General features: G+C 44.0%; 1 pseudogene; it reads left to right on the forward strand.

The window, feature by feature from the left end:
* Positions 1-15,522: 15,522 nt before the first annotated feature.
* LOC111143563 lies at positions 15,523-15,907 on the forward strand (annotated as a pseudogene).
* The last annotated feature ends 26 nt before the right edge of the window (positions 15,908-15,933 follow it).

A 15,933-nucleotide genomic window follows, 5' to 3' on the forward strand; every position in this document is an offset into this window, starting at 1 on the left:
AGTACATGCTGACAACCTTTGCTTCCACAAAGGGATGAGGGAGGACATTTTTTTCTTAGTCCCATCCTTTCTTATCTACTAAACGTCCGGCTTGGCCATTCATTCTGGTCTCTTGTGGGGCTCTGTGGGCTCTCAGGGCACCTGACCGTAGTATCTCCCTGGAGCTGCTGAGTTACATGGCTTCTCCAGTCCGGATGCCTCATATCTTCCTGGTATCTTGCCAAAGCCCTGTCCTTGCCTGGTGCCCATTAAGGGAAAGGAATTCATACTTACTGAGCCTGCTGTGGGCCAAGCGTTGGGCTGGGCTGGGCATCTCACAAGCTTTAGTTCATCTGATGCTACACACATCTCTGGGAGAAAGTATATCTTTGGATATACTCAGTGCCAACCCGAGGTGACTCTCAGAATCTAAGGGAGAGGCGAACTTCTAGACTGTGAGCAGAGCTCGTGGGTCCAAGCACAGCAGGAACCGGGGACCCGAGTACTGCTGGGACTCCTGACTGTCCCTCTCTCTCCTCTGCCTTTCTCTCTACAGATTAACGGCCATGAGGAAGGACACGGGGCCAGTGACAACTCCTGAACCTTTCCTCCCGGAGGCATTTTCTCAGTTCTGATTCAAAATAGAACAGAACAGGGAAAGCTTCTGATTGGCCTGGCTAGAGGCAGGTGTCCACCCATGGGCCAGTCACCGGTGGCGGGGGGACAGGATCATGGGAGCGGGGACTGTCCTTGTGGCAACGGTGTTTGGAGAAGGAGGAGATCCCCAAAAAGGAGAGGGCTGCTGTTCCAGGGGAAGGGAGCAAAGCTGAGCAGATGGCAGAACACTGTCTGCCATCACTGGGGAGTGCTGTTACGGTATTCGACTGGCAAGAAAGTCGAGGCTGGGGTCGTGGGTGACTTGTCAGGTCAGACAGCAGAGAAGTGGTTGAGCTGGATACAGACCACACCGCCTTCCAATGGATTTGTAGATCAAGCTAGAGAGATACACTTTGTAGTTCAAAGAGGGATTCCTACCCCTCCTTCTCCCTCGCTGCTGAGCCCTAGGGGGTAACTTCTAGGATTCCACCCGCTTACTGAAAATTCTGTGACACTAATCTAGGAGGCAGTCTCTTCCCAAAGTGAAGTAAGGCTGAGTTCGAACAGCCCCTCCAGAGCAGGGTCCTGCCCCCTGTTCCAAGGGGCGCAGCCTGGCTCACACCTCACGGCAATGAGATGGTTAACAGAATATGCCACTTTGTAGATCAGAGTGCCAAGTGAGCCATGCTGGACATGGGCACAATGGTAAGGACTATTATTACCCCCATTTACAGGGAGGAAACCAAGGCTGGGGGCCGGGTTGGGGGGGAGGCAGAGGGAAAGTGAAGTGTCTCGGCCAAGGACACATTGCTAGGAAGTGGCAGAGAACTTCATTTGTCAGGGTTTTCCCTGACACCCTGTCCTTGTGCCTGCTTCATCTCCTACCCAAGCAGGCTCTGTGGCCTCCAGCTCTGCACACATGATGGGGACATGAAGTTTGGGGCTCACAGAAGCTACTGGTCAGGGGTACCTGGAGGGAGGAGAAGAGAAGTGGGTCATAAGCACTCAGGTCGGCTTGGCCTGGGGCTGTGGGGAGGTGTCAGAGTCTGCAGAGTCGAGCCAAATCACTGTCCATCCTGGAAAGTCAAGTTCAAAAGCTTCCTCTGAGAAGACTTCCTGGCTCTGTGTAGTCTCTGAGTTCCCACCACCACCCCATTTTCTCCAGCACAGTACCCCTTCTTGACTGTAGGCTTCTCCAGAACAGGGCTGTGCCTTGCCCTCTGTGCTCTCAGTATCGCCCCAACCACTACTGGGCACGGAAAAGACCCAGGAGAGTGAAGGAATCCGTGAATGAATGGATGGACACTGGCAGGGCCAGGAGGTCTGGTCACCCTTGACAGCAGGGCCCCCTAGTGGCTGAATCCACACATTGCCCTGCCACAGCCCAGAGAGGGAGAGAGAGTAAAGAAAAGGGGGCCAAGCAGACTCCTGGAGCAGAGCAGCTGCTGTGTACTGTGTATTTTATATACATTCTCTCATAACTACCCTGTGAAGCCTGGAGACTGGCCCAAGAGCACAGAGAAGGAAGGGGCAGAACTGGGAATGGGTCTCAGTCTTGTTGGCCTTCTGCACCTCTCCCCCAGATGCTGTGCCCCTACCTGGCCAGGAAAGGCTTTAGCTCTGAGGGTTCCCTGACCTGTGGCACCATCCTCCCCTCCCATCTCCACTCAGGCCATCCTGTCTCCCCCCAGCAACACACACCTCCCTTGGAAAGCCTCTAACTCAGAGCCAGACAGACCCAGGCTCAGATTCCAGGTCCCCTGGACTCCCTGAAGTTCACTTTCCACTCTGAACCTCAGTTTCCCAGTCTGTACAATGGGAACAGGAATCTGTGCTATCCCTGTGACCCCTACACTGAGACTTTCCCTAAGATTACGGAAATGAGGGAAACAAGCTAGGCCCACTGAGAGTCAGACAGAAGAAATTGGTTTGTCATGAATCAGGGCAGAGATATCCGAAGTCACCTTAAAGGGCCAGGCTGACACAGTCCTGCCGCAGCCGACAGGCATTAGATGAAAGTATTGACCAATCTATCGTAGTAAAGCATCCTCAGACCAAAGTGAGTCCTCATGACCCCAAGATACTGTGTCCAGGGAGAGGCAGCTCTGGCCATTGGACCAGTAGCCACACCCTTCGTGTGTTGAAATGGACAAGGTGGGTGTTACCTACGGGCTTTGAGTCGCTCCTTTCCCCACGGCAGGGCAATGCTCTGGAGACCTGGATGCCATGAACCCAGGGTCTCAGCCTCCATCATCCTCAGGAGTAGGCAGATGGACCAGTGAGCCAGGAGTGGAAGAATAGGGAGAGAAGCGGCCTGTGTCCAGCACGTGTCAGCGAGTGCACGCCTGCCTAAAGGTATTCCCAATCAATGACTTAAAACAGGATGCCAGCCTACATCACTCAGGGCCCCAACAGGAAACAGATGGCATGCTCTAATTAGGGAAATTGGGCAGAGCTTATTTCCAAAAGGACGAATGACAAAGCAGGGTTTAGGGGAGTCACAGGAGAGAGTGGAAGAGCCTGGGGGAGCAGCAGGAAGCTTTCACCCTAGTACAGGTCAGAGGTGAACAGTACTCAAGTGGAAAGAACTTCTAGAGCAAGGGTGACCTCAGGCAGAAGGAGCTGGGGAATAAATACGCCAACCCCACTCTCTTCCATCGGTCTCATCCCCTGCTGGGGCCCCCATGTACCAAAACCCCACAGGACTCCCAGCTGTGGACTTTTTTTTTTTTTTTTTAAGATTTTATTTATTTGGCAGACAGAGATCACAAGTAGGCAGAGAGGCAGGCAGAGAGAGAGGAAGGGAAGCAGGCTCCCTGCTGAGCAGAAAGCCCAATGTGGGGCTCGATCCCATGACCCTGGGACCATGACCTGAGCCGAAGGCAGAGACTTTAATCCACTGAGCCACCCAGGCGCCCCTCGGCTGTAGACTTTTAAATGAACAAAAATACACCTCTCTCTTATTTAAAGCACTGTTTTTAGAATCTTTGTAAGATCAGCCCAACCCTAACCCACACAATCATAAAAGAAAACATTTGCCAAGAAGATATAATAATCGTGAATATATGTGTATCATGAACTTCTATTTATTTTGGTGAAACATATAAAGCAAATATGGCAGAATGGTCAGGAGAAAGTCATGAATCTATAAACAAAGTGAGAAGTGTTAATTAAACTTTCATAAAACCAATGGCTCAAGGAGCAAAACATTAGTAAGGATATGGAAGTTTAAACAATATAATTAAGGAGCTTCCTCTACTGGGTAAACAAACTTCACAGCCCCCTTCCCCACAGAATACCCATTGTTTTCAGGCTCAAATGGAAGATTTAAAGAAATACCACATAGTTGGCATAAAGAAAGTTGACAATGTTTTCAAAGAATCAGTATCACTACCTTGTTCTCTAATCCCAATATCATAAAATCAGAAACCAACAATAAAAAGTTGGCCAAGGAAATCCAATGCGTTTTGTAAATTAAATGCTCATTTCTACATAATTCATGAGATAAGGAGAACCTCATAATGGAAATTACAAGATTTTAAAAACTGAATAACAATAAAGCTAAAGTGGAATTTGGAGGGAAAATTCTAGTCTGAAATACATTTATTAAAAACAGGAAGGATTGACAACAATGAAATAAGTGTCTGATTCGAGACTTTAGGAAAGGACCATCAGAAAACTCGAAGAGAGAGGACAAAAGGGAATAATAAAGATAAAGCAGGAAGGATAGCTATGGAAACCAACAAAAAGTCAAATTCTTTTAAAAAGGCTTAGTAAATTCTTCTCAAAGCCTCAATATAATAAGCAAATTATTAGCATACACTATACAATATTGGGAACAAAAGGAAGGATGGGACTGGGGATGCAAACAAGGCTTTTTTTTTTTTTTTTAAGATTTTATTTATTTATTTGACAGACAGAGATCACAAGTAGGCAGAGAGGCAGGCAGAGAGAGAGGAGGAAGCAGGCTCCCCACTGAGCAGAGAGCCCGATGCAGGGCTCGATCCCAGGACCATGACCTGAGCCGAAGGCAGAGGCTTTAACCCACTGAGCCACCCAGGTGCTCCAACAAGGCTTTTTTAATTTTATTTTAATTTATTTTTTTTAAGATTTTATTTATTTATTTGACAGAGAGAGATCACAAGCAGGCAGAGAGGCAGGCAGAGAGAGAGGAGGAAGCAGGGTCCCCGCCTGAGCAGGGAGCCCGACTCGGGGCTCTATCCCATGACCCTGGGATCAACCCTTCATGGGCCTCTCTGCTCAGCAGGGAGCCTGCTTCCCCGTCTTTCTCTGCCTGCCTCTCTGCCTGCTTGTGATCTCTCTCTGTCAAATAAATAAATAAAATCTTAAAAACAAAAAACACCACACCATGGGGATCTTCAATTCTGGCAAGATGTCAAATGAAGATAATAGGAAAAACCCAGGAAATGAACCCAGGAGGAAGAAGTAGCTTGCGAGAAGTGGAGAGCAAAAAGAAAACAAACAAACAAACAAGATTAGGCATGAAAAATTCAAATGACCATGGACTTTATAAGAACAACTTTACAGACTGACTTGAGGAGCAGAATAAACAAGGTAAGATGGAAAACGAAGAAACAACCACATCATAGACAGGAAGCTGTGATCAGGGTTCAAAAGTATTCTAAGGTCCTTGATTCTTCTGGAAGAGGAGAGTGACTAACTTTAGACTTTATTAAGCTGAAGTGTGCATGTTAAAAACCTGAGCATGACTAATGAAAGAACAGAAATAGAATGTATTCTAAACCTGCCGAAAGGAAACAAAGGGAACGAAGACAGTCCGATCCGTCCACCTCCAGGCAGGAAATGACAAATAAAAGAAGCAAAGGAAAAGCTTGGTGTGGCTGCCAGTTTCCAAGATGGTCCCCGTGATCCCTACCTCCCGGGACCTGTGACCATGTGAAGTCCCCTCCCATAATGTGCAGGTGAGACTTAGTGACTTGTCCCTGTGTCATAGAATATGGCAGAAGGGCTGGTATGTTAGTTCCAAGCAGGACTGGCTTTCTGGGAGTACAACCCATGCTCTCACAAAGGACACCGTCCCCAGGAGGGCTCCATGCTTAGTTTCATGTTCTGCTCTTGCTGACTGGAAATTCCTAGTAATTTTTTAATGAGGGACCCTACGAATGATGTAGCCCATTTTGGTCCAAGATCAGGTTATAAATAGGGCTGCCAGATAAAATTGAGGAAGACGGGTCAAATTTAAATTTTGAACAAGCAATGAGTAATTTTTTGTATAAATAGATCCTGTGCAAATATTGAAATATTATCTGAAATTTAAATTTAACTGGGCATCCTGTATTTTTATTGGCGAGATCTGGCAACCCTAATAGAAAAGAACCACGGCGTTCATGACCCTAAGAAATGAGGTGAGATGATCAGTGTTGTTTGTTTTGAAATGTTCAGTTTGGGGGCTAATAATACACGTGGCCAATGGAAAACACAAGAGGATTTAGAAATAAAATTTTAAATGCCGGTAATCACAACAAATGTGAGTTATCAGAGGGAAAGAAAACACATAATCGAGCTCTACACACGCTGTTCATGAGAGACATGTCTAAAACAGAACTATAGGGGTGCCTGGGTGGCTCAGTGGGTTAAAGACTCTGCCTTTGGCTCAGGTCATGATCCCAGGGTCCTGGGATCGGGCCCCGCCTCGGGCTCTCTGCTCAGCGGGGAGCCTGGTTCTTCCTCTCTCTCTCTCCCTGCCTCCCTCTCTGCCTACTTGTGATCTCTGTCTGTCAAATAAATTAAAAAATTTTAAAAACAAATAAATAAATAAAAATAAAACAGAGCTATGGAAATACTGAAAGCAAAGATATGAAAAAAGACACCAACAGTGCGCCCGAAACCTTTTGCACTTTGCTACTGAAGCCCAATTTTTTTTTAAGGGACTAAGCAGAAATCTGTTGGTCCCTGAGAAGCATCTGTCCCCCATCCCCAGTTTATTTCTTGTGATGTCAAAGTACCAGCCGCAAAGGATGAATCATGATTTGGTCGAAGCCAATCGTAGAGCCTCTTTTCTCTCTGTTGGTGATTAGGAAAAAGATGCTCATGGGCCCCAGATCTGGAAACTGGGATGTAAAGGGGAATCTGGGCAGTGCTTTCTTCCTTTCTCCTTCTGCCTGGTGCATGGACACAATGCCTCCGCGTGCAGCAGCCCTTTTGCAATCTTGACACACCCATGAGCACAAAGGTCTGCAGGCGAATGCTGATGGAGATTAGACACTGAGCAAGCCTGGGTACCTGACAGCATCATAGGGCAGCTGAGACAATGCTGTCAGCAACCTGCCTTTGGAATGTTTTTGTTTGTTTGTTTTTTAAAGATCTTATTTATTTGACAGAGAGAGATCAGAAGTAGGCAGAGCAGCAGGCAGAGAGGAAGTGGGAAGCAGGCTCCCCGCTGAGCAGAGAACCTGATGCAGGGCTCCATCCCAGGACCCTGGGATCATGACCTGAGCTGAAGGCAGAGGCTTTAACCCACTGAGCCACCCAGGCGCCCGTGGAATTTAAAAAAAAAAAATTTTTTTTTTTAAAGAAAACATACCCCAGTGTGTTTCAGCCACTGTAGCTGTGTTTTGTTACGTGTAACCAAAAGCATCTCTAATAGGCACCGCAGGCAAATACTAAGCTGAAGGGAGCTGGTGTAGTTTTATAAATGTCAGACAAAATGGACTTTAAGTCAAAAGGCATCATCATGGAAAAGAGGGTCATTACATAATGATTAACAAGAAAAATGTTATCAGGGAGATATAATTCTGAAATTTTTTGAACCTAACAGCCTAGCCCTCAGATTATATAAAGCAGAGTCTGGGGAGCCTGGGTGGCTCAGTCGGTTAAGTGTCTGCATTTGGCTCTGGTCATGATCTCAGCATCCGGGGAACGAGTCCGAAGTCAGGCTCTCGGCTCAGCAGGGAGTCTTCTTCTCGCTCTCCCTCTGCGCTCTCTCTCAGATAAAGAAATAAAATTTAAATAAAATAAAAAAATACATAAAGCAGAGTGAGCAAACTTCTATAAAAGGACAGATAGTAAATATTTTAGACGTTGTAGACCATCCAGCCTCTGTCTCAACTACGCAGCTTTGCCATTGCAGTAAGAAAAAAGTCACAGAGAACACATCAACAAACCGACATGGCTGTGTTCCAATAAAACTTTATTTACAAAAACAAGGAGTGGCCCAAATTTGGTTCACAGACCACATAGTTTGATGACCCCTGATAGGAAGTGAAACTTGAGACAATTTCAAGGAGACACAGATGGACCCATAATCCCCCTGAGAACCTTATCTTTCCTTTCTCCATAGTTACTAAATCAAATGGCCGTAAGATTAGTAAATGTGTAGAATATTTGAATAACACATTTAAGAAGCTTGATCAAACAGAAAAATTGGCATTCTCTTCATCCAGTGTGAGAACATTTACAGAAATTGTTCCCATACTAGGTCATGAAACAAGTCTGCCAAGGAGTGAACGGATGTCATAGAGACCATTTTCTATGACCACAATCCACTGAAATGAGAAAATGATAACGAAAAGGTAAACTTACGTTTGAAAATTAAAATCAAGCCTCCAAATACTTATTGGGACAAAGAAAAAAATACAAGATATGAGAGCGTTACATTTTGAAATTTCAGTGCAGCTGAAACAATCCTTGAGGGGAATGTGTATTCTTCCGGATGCCCACATTAAAGCTTGCACCTTAATAAAAAATCACGCATTAGTGACTTGAGCATTCAGTTTACGTTGTCAGAGAAAGACAACATAATAACACAGCCCCCCAATAGCAGGAAATAATAAAGATAAGAGAAAAGAAAATCAATAAAACAGAAAACAAAGAACCAACACAGATGATCGATAAAGCCAATGACTAATAAAACAGATACATCTGTAGCCGGGCTGATTAAGGAAAAAAGAGAAAAGGCCCAAATACATAATGAAAAGAGGGAGTTAATGAGAGAAAGATTTTTTTTCAGCATAAGAAACAACTTTGTACAAATAAATTGGAAAATGAGGATGCAGTGGGTAAGTAGCTACAAAATAAAATTGATCCAAACTGACTTAAGGAATGGAAGTGAGAAATAAAACATTAAAGAAATAGTTGTTCATATTATTTTTTCAAATCTCTCCAGGATCTGTAGTGATCATACCCTTTTCATTCTTAGTATTTACTTATTTGTGTCTTTATCTCTATATCAGACTCAGAGGTTTCACTATTTTACTAATCTTTTCAAAGAGCTCACTTTCGGTTTCAGTAATCCTCTCAGTTGTATATTTGTTTTCTGCTTTATTCCGTTTTGCTCTCATCTTCATCATTTCTTTGTCCTGTTTTCATCAGGTCTGGTCTTTGGTTCTTTTTATTTCTTAAGTGAGAACAAAATAGATACTTTTTCAGCATCCCTGTCCGTCATCACTCCCATCATCCCACTATTCTGACTTCTGTCACGGTAGATTAATTTTGTCTGCTTTTAAATTTTTTTTTAATATTTCATTTATTTATTAGAGAGATAGAGAGAGCAAGCAAGTGAGAGAGAGAGCGTGAGCTGGGGTGAGAGGCAGAGGGAGAGGGAGAAGCAGGCTCCCCTCTGAGCAGGGAGCCTGTTGTGGGACTCGATCCCAGGACACTGGTATCATGACCTGAGCCGAAGGCAGATGCTTAACCGACTGAGCCACCCAGGCGCCCCAATTTTGTCTGCTTTTAAGTTTCATGCAAAATAGAATTAGAGAGTATTCACTCTTTCTGTCTTCTTTCACTCAACACTCTGTCTGTGAGCTTTCTCCGTGTCGTCACCTGTTATAATAATGGTGTGTATGGGCTTGTGTGTGATGCGCTTTGGTGTCTAGCAACCCATCGTATGAATGTACTACAACTTATTCTTGCATTCGACTGCTGGTGAATGTTTGGGTGGTCTCCAGAAGTAATTTTTTAAATTTCCAAACATGTGGGAATAATTTCTTGTTATCACTTCTTAAAAGCATTTTGATCCGAGAATATGGTGTGTGTGACTGGTGTGTAAGACCTGCTTTATGGCCTGGAATGTGGCTCAATGTTCGTTAAATGGTCCACGTGTGCTTGGGAAGAATGAGCCTTGGGGATTGGCTTCTCTTTATGTCAGTAAGTCAAACTTGTTCACTCTGTTGTTCAAACCTTCCATGCCTTTCCTAATTTTTTATTTGTTAATTTTATTTTTTTTAAGATTTTATTTATTTATTTGACAGAGAGAGAAATCACAAGTAGGCAGAGAGAGAGAGGGAAGCGGGCTCCCCACCGAGCAGAGAGCCTGACTTGGGACTTGATACCAGGACCCTGAGATCACGACCTGAGTCGAAGGCAGAGGCTTTAATCCACTGAGCCACCCAGGCACACCCCCCCGCCCCCGACCTTTTTTTAAAAATTAGAAACAGTACTCAAGGGGCGCCTGGATGGTTCAGTCATTGAGTGTCTGCCTTCGGCTTGGGTCATGATCCTAGGGTCCCGGAATTGAGCCCTGCGTTGGGCTCCCTGCTCAGCAGGAAGCCTGTTTCTCCCTCTCCCGCTCCCCCTGCTTGGGTTCCTTCTCTTGCTGTGTCTTTGTCAAATAAATAAATAAAATCTTAAAAAAAAAAAAAAAAAAACAGCACTCAGTAATAAAAAGAGGTGTTTTAAACTATCCCACTTAGAGGAACAGCGTATTGTCGATTTATTATTACTGCTAACATATTTAGCTTGTCTCTATCCCATTATATCTCACCTGTGCTCTGCATTTCATTCTCCTTCCTTGCCTTTTTAAAGGTAGACCGTTTGTTTTCTTTTTTAAATTTCATAGAAATATATGTATATATACATATATATACATATTTACTTAGAGCAGTGAGAGAGAGAGCGGGGGAGTGGCAGGGAGAAGGAGAAGCAGACTCCCCACTGAGCAGAGAGCCCAGTGGATGCAGGACTGGATCCCAGGACCCTGGGATCATGACCTGAGCCCAAGGCAGATGCTTAACCAGCTGAGCCCCCAGGCGCCCTCTGCAAGCTTTTGTAACTTCGCTCCTTTTGCACATATCCTTGAGCAGTGGGTAGTACTGTTTTGCCTGTTTTAAAGCTTCCTATCATGCATCCTATACTGCTTGTCTCTCTGCCTTTTCTGTACAATATCACGTGTGAGTTTCAAGCTTGCTAACACAAAGCACCTTTCTTAGACTGGGACCCTGGACCCCGCCCAGGCTCTCCTCTATGGGTTAAGGAGTCAATACCCACCCAGAAGCCTTCTCTCCTTCTAAACCTTGAATCCTGGATTTCCTCTGCCCCGAGGGCCCAGAGCCCATTTCAAGGCCAGGGCAGTGATTTCCCTGTCACTTCCCTAGGGCAGGTGACAGCTGTACCCACCTTAATCCTAAGGGCTGGCCAGGGTGGCGTTGGTGGGAGGGTGGGTTTAGCGGACAGAGTTCAGACAAACAGACTAAAGTGTCCACAAGCGTGTGTGCGTGACGTTCCTCACTGTGGCAGATGGATCCCGAGTGGGAAGAGAATAGAGGAGGGTCCTCGGCCCCCAGATTCCCCTTACCCCGGGCCTCCTAAATGTTAGGGGCAGGCTGTCAATCTATATACATCTCTCTGGTGCACTCATCTTAACTGTCTACTTTGTAGCTCTGACAAGATTGACTTGTACATTATTCTGTTGTTTCCAGTTTTCCACTCTACATGGTGTTGTAATGAACATTCTTGTACTTGTCAAGAGTTGGGATTTATTTCCAGAATTGAATTGCTAGGTTGGAGGATATGCACATGCTGGACTTTACTAGATTTTGCCAGATTGCTTCTCAATGTGGTTATGATCGAAGCTCTAACCTAAGCTCTAGCATTAACAAGAGGGCCCTTTGTCCCATGTAGTGCTCAACACTTAATATAGTCGGACTGGAAATGTTTGTGTTACCAACTTGAGGTCTAAAATTTCATCTTATTGTTGTTTGAATTTGCATTCCCGAAATTACAAGTAGGGTTCAACGTCGTTTCCCGTATATTTATATTGTTTACTTATGTACATCTTATACTTGTTTTTCTGTTGAGTTGTCTGTAATCTTTTTATTGATCTGTAGAACTTCGTGATGCAGCCTGGAGACCAATACTTTGTCTGTAATGTTCATTATCCGTGTATCTTCTCCCAACCTTGTGGCTTGGGTTTTGTTTATCCTGTTTTTGCTATACGATACTTTGGAATTTTAATGTAGGCAAATCTATCAATACTTTCTTTATTGTTTATGCTTTTTAAACTTGGTTAAGAAATCTTCATATCGTGAGGTCTAGAAAAGATTTGTATTTAAAAGTTTTCTTTTTCATATTTAGTATCTCTCTGTACTGATTTTGGTGATCAAGAGTGATATAGGAGTGCAATTCTGTTTTTTCCACATGGAAAACCAATTTTCATGCCACCATTATTGGAAGGAACTGGTTTAACTATCTTTTTTTCTTTTTTAAGTAATCTCTACACCCAACGTGGGACTTGAACTCATGACCCTGAGATCAAGAGCTGTAAGCTGTACAGACTGAGCCAGCCAGGTGTTCCATAAAAGGGACTGGTTTAGGGGTACCTGGGTGTCTCAGTTGGATAAGCATCCGACTCTTGATTTCAGCTCAGGTCTTGATCTCAGAGTTGTGAGTTTGAGCGCCGTGTTGGGCTCCATGCTGGATGTGGCACCTACTTATAAAAAATAAAGAATAAAAAAGAAGGAACTGGTTTAAATGTCATTTCTGACTTAAGTCGAACCTCCAGTCTGCACATCTCTGTCTTTGAGCCCTCAATTCTGTCCCATTTATTTATTTGTACACCCCTCTGCCAATATCTCCCTGTCCCAATTACTTGAGTTGTATAAGTCCTGACATCTGAAGGGCGAGTCTCTTCACTGTTCGTTTTCTTCAAGGTTGTTTGGCTACCCTTGGCTGTTCCTTCATACGACTTTAGGATAATGTTTCCAAAAACATTAATTTTAAAAATACTTTATTTAATCCTTTGACATTGAAATGAACTTATAGATTAATTTGGGGGAGAATTCACATCTTTACAGTCGAGACCCTCCTTCCACAAGCAAGTTATACCTCTCCATTTCTCTGTGTCTCTTCAATGACCATCAGTCAAGCCTTCTAATTTTCTCTGTAAACATCTTGCATATTTCTTAGATTTATTCTTGGACACTTAAGCGTTTTTTGTGTCTCCATTAGTGGTACCATTTATAAATAGCACTTTTTGTCTGTTATTGGTATTTAGAGATGAGATGGCTGAACCACCGACAAGGTAAAGGGTCTGGGATTTTACCCCAGCTAGACTCTTAGCTACCACGGTATCAGGGATGCTGCAGAAGACATGAGAGTTCTGGGTCAGAGACAAAGGACTTCACTGTTCACGTCTCAGCAAGAAGCATGTGCCTCATGTTTGGGCCAGCGGCTCCTCTGGCTCTCCAAGTCCCCCAGGGGTGCTGCCATGAAATCAGCAGGTTTGCATAGTCCCTGAAGAATCCTGAGCTCTATGCTGCAGAGGGAGACATTATCTTCAATACACTGGACAATAAGCAAATCTGCCTTCTGCTCTGGAGGGAGATAACTACTCTATGTTCCAAAGATGGTTGATATAAACATCCTTGAAGAGATTGTCCAAATTAAAAAAAAAAAAAAAAGTACCAAACAAAAGGGCAGTTTGTATCTCTGCAAAGCATCCAGAAATGCAACTGACCCATGGAAAATTGTCTCTCATCATGAATCCTCTCGATAATTTTAATAGCTTGCCTGTAGACTCTCTTTGATTTTCTAGGTAGACAATCACATGATCTACAAATATATGATGTCCAGTTTGTTTCTTCCTTTACAAAGGTTTGTGCTATTAATTCCCTTTTGTTTCCCTCATTGCACAGGCTAAGGAATCCTGGATAGCTTTGAACAGTAATAGAGATAGTGAATATCCTTTTTAGGTTTCTTACTTTAAAGGAAATTCTTGAAGTTTTTATCATTAAGTGGTACACTTACTGTAGGTTCTAGAAAGATACCCTTTACCAACGTATCGCATTAAGGAAGTTCCTTCCTACTCCTGGTTTGCCAAGAATTTTTATAAATGGCTTAATTTTATCAAATGCACTTTCTCCCTCTGCTTTATGTGATCATAGGATTTTTGGGATCAAGATTTTTGAGATTTCTGAGATCAAGAGTTGAGGCTTAAAATACTAAGGGCACCTGAGTAGCTCAGTCCATTAAGCGTCCAACTGTTGGTTTCCACTGGGGTCATGATCTCAGGGTTGGGGGATCAGCTCCGCATTGAGCCCCCTGTCAGCCTCTGTGCTCAGCGGAGTCTGCTTAAGATTTTCTCTCTCTCCCTCCTCCTCTGGCCTCCTGCTTGCTTTCTTTTTCTCTAAAACTAACAAATCTTTAAAAATAATAATAGGGAAAAAATAATAATAATAGGGGCGCCTGGGTGACTCAGTGGGTTAAAGCCTCAGGCTTCGGCTCAGGTCATGATCCTCAGGTCCTGGGATCAAGCCCTGCATCGGGCTATCTGCTCCGCGGGGAACCTGCTTCCCCCTCTCTCTCTGCCTGTCTCCCTGCCTACTTGTGATCTCTGTCACATAAATAAATAAAATCTTTAAAAAAATAAAAATAATATTTTCTTTTTAAAAAGATTTTATTTATTTATTTATTTGAGAGAGAGAGTGTGTGTGAGCAGAGGAGAGGAGCAGAGGGGGAGGGAGAGGGAGGAGGGGACAGAATTTCAAGCAGACTCTACACTGAGCACTCCCTGTTCTCATGACCCTGAGCAGAAACCAAGAGTCTGACACTTAACTGACTGAGCCACCAAGGCACAGGGACTTGAAATAATAATTTTCTAATGTTGAAATATTCTTGCATTTATGGAATAAACCCAACTTGGCCATTATGCATTTTTAAATATGTTGCTGTGTTTCATTTGGCAACTTTCTATTTAAGATATTTGAAACTGTGTCTGTAATTGAGATTGGCCTAAGATCTTCTTGTCTCCAACTTCCTTGTCTAAGTTGAATATTAAAGTTCTACTAGCCGCATAAAATGCAATGGGTAGTTGTCCCTCTTTTTCTACTTTTTGGAGCAATTTGGAAAAGATACGGGCTGTCTGCTCTCTGAATATGTACCTGAGCCCAAGGTACTTGATTGTAATAGCCACGTGCCTCCCCAAGGGGACCAGAGAGGCAGGACTGAGACTGTGAGCCACGCCCTGTGGGAGGAGGGCCCAACCATCTGCTCTCATAGACAGTGATGGAAGGTCAATTAGCAGGTCCGGTCACTCCCACCCTAAGCTAAGACCTTTGCAGTCATCACTTTACATCATCAATAAGAATTACTATTTTACTTTATTCCTAGCATGTCAGAATCAGGACAAGGAAGAGAGGGACTATGGAAAGGAGACCCCCTTGGAGGTCCAAACTGGCAGAAAGCTCAGACAATTGATTGGTTGGTAATCAACACAGTACTTGAAGAGAAGTATTTTGCAAAGTATGCTGTATGCCCCATTGCTGTGAATGCTATCTGGTGGCAAAAAAAAAAAAAAACAACCAACTTCTGTTATCTTAAGAATGATGTATATGGATTAGAAAATAAAACTATATAATTACAAACAACAAGAGATACAACTATAACATTGGGGCGCCTGGGTGGCTCAGTGGGCTGAGCCTCTGCCTTCGGCTCGGGTCATGATCCCAGGGTCCTGGGAACGAGCCCCACATCCAGCTCTCTGCTCGGCAGGGAGCCTGTTACCGCTTCTCTCTCTGCCTACTTGTGATCTCTGTCTGTCTTTCTGTCTGTCAAATAAATAAATACAATCTTTAAAAAAAAATTTGCCTGCAAAAAAAAAATATTTGCCTGCTATGATGTAGGACTAGCATAGTCAATTTAAATAAAAATAATACCATGAGTAAAAATGCTTCCTGCTGTAGGCTTGAGATGGGCAAGTTCATGAAACCCGGGAAGGTGGTGCTGGTCCTGGCCAGACCCTATTCTTGGTCATTGTGAAGAACATTGATGATGGCACTTCAGACTGTCCCTACAGCCTACAGCTGGAATTCACTGCAAAGTGACAGCTGCCATGAGCAAGAAGAAAACCATCAAGAGGTCAAAGTTCAAGTCTTTTGTGAAAGTTTAAAACCACTGTCACTTCATGCCCACGAGGTACTCTGTGGACCCCCCCTTGGACAAAGCTGTCATCAGTAAGGGTGTCTTCAGAGGCCCTGCTCTTAAACACAAGGCCTGACAAGATGCCAAGGTCAAGTTCGAGGAGAGGTACAAGACTGATGAGAACAAATGATTCTCCCAGAAGCTGTGGTTTTAGGTCTGTTTTGTTTCAGTCATTAAAAA

Source organism: Enhydra lutris, unplaced genomic scaffold (genome assembly GCF_002288905.1).
Source record: "Enhydra lutris kenyoni isolate GAN:26980312 unplaced genomic scaffold, ASM228890v2 scaffoldscaffold9, whole genome shotgun sequence".
Lineage (NCBI taxonomy): Eukaryota > Metazoa > Chordata > Mammalia > Carnivora > Mustelidae > Enhydra > Enhydra lutris.